We start from the raw sequence: 1,676 nt of genomic DNA, 5'->3' as shown, positions 1-1,676 counted from the left end.
CCTGAATCCGATCCCTCACGAGCTGGCCGGCATGTGAAAAGCACGACAAAAAAAGAGAACCATTAGTGAATCCTGCTTCCTTTTTCCTGAGGAGGAACGGAGACGAGTAGCTCTGAAAGCGACTGAAAGAGACGCTAGCGGCCTCGTTTAGCCTAATGCAATCGCGGACGGCCAGCGAGTAGCTGTTGTAACAGCATTAGCACCAGGAAAGGAATCACAAGCTCCCAGATTAGCAAAACAATGGCTGTCTAATTATTTGGCTGGGGGGAGTGGATTTGTGGCAAATATAGCCCTGGATGAGCTATGTGAATGGGTGCTATGGTGGGGTGGGGCTGGTTGTTGATGAATCTATAAAGGGGGTGTAAGTGTAACCTCGTGGCTGGTGATGGGATTAGTGGAGATCATGACGACATAGTGGGGTGAACGGCCTTTGGTACAGGGCGGGGGGGGGGGTAATTAAGGGCCCCCTGTGGAGCTGCTGAATCCAGAGGCGGGTTCCGCAATCGCTTGGGCGCAAAGTCCAGGAAACACTGTGTCACCTGCTCCCTATCTCCAGTAACCGGACTCTTTATCGCTGGGGCGGGGGGTGGGGGAACAGGGGGGGGGCAAAGGTTACAGAGGCAGCTGATCCAGAGCATGACCCTGCTACGTCTACCTGCTGCGTTTCCTGCGACATTACAGCCGGCATTCCATGCGCCTCCAGTTGCGACCTCCTTCCACGTGTATGGGGGTGACACTGAGGGATGTTTGTGGTCGATGAAAAGTGACAGCATAACACGAGTGAAATTGCTGTGACACATCACTGGTGGTATTTTCAGGATGATCATATCCAGAATTCTATCACCGTTCAGTTATTGGCACTTAACTTATTTGAAATCTGAATCCATAAGCATTCCCACTGAGGAATAACAGTGCAAAACATATTAGGCAACTTTAAACATGTTGATTGAATTCTCCGTGACGGGGGGTGGGGCTGATCATGTGCGCATTGCACTGCATGTACACACTGACATAGCAGGAAATGACACTGGAGTAACTCTAGAGCTGGCAGGGCTGCTCAGGGGGTCAGGTTGGGGGGGGGGGGGGTCTGGTCGGGGGTCCCTTGGGAGCTTTAGGGCATGAGGTCATCACATGATTGGGGTAAGCAGAGCCCCTTGGAGCGGAGTAGCGTGGGACGGGCAGGGCAGAGCGGTGGCCTCCAAAGGACCAAAGCTATGTGAGTCCGGGGCTGCAAAGCGAGCACTTCTGAGGGACACTGCTGAGAAACGCTGCTGAGGAAATGCTGCTGAGGAACGCTGCTGAGGAAATGATGCTGAGAAACGCTGCTGAGGAAATGCTGCTGAGGAAACGCTTTTGAGGAAACGTTGCTGAGGAAACGCTGTTGAGGAAACGCTGCTGAGGAACGCTGCTGAGGAAACGCTGCTGAGGAAACGCTGCTGAGGAAATGCTGCTGAGGAAATGCTGTTGAGGAAACGCTGTTGAGGAAACGCTGCTGAGGAACGCTGCTGAGGAAACGCTGTTGAGGAAACGCTGCTGAGGAACGCTGCTGAGGAAATGCTGTTGAGGAAACGCTGCTGAGGAACGCTGCTGAGGAAATGCTGCTGAGAAAATGCTGCTGAGGAAACGCTGCTGAGGAAACGCTGCTTGGTCACAGCAGTCATCGCCATGGTGACACT

Source organism: Paramormyrops kingsleyae, chromosome 17, assembly GCF_048594095.1.
Source record: "Paramormyrops kingsleyae isolate MSU_618 chromosome 17, PKINGS_0.4, whole genome shotgun sequence".
In the NCBI taxonomy this organism is placed as follows: Eukaryota; Metazoa; Chordata; class Actinopteri; order Osteoglossiformes; family Mormyridae; genus Paramormyrops; species Paramormyrops kingsleyae.
This window is presented reverse-complemented; position numbering follows the sequence as displayed.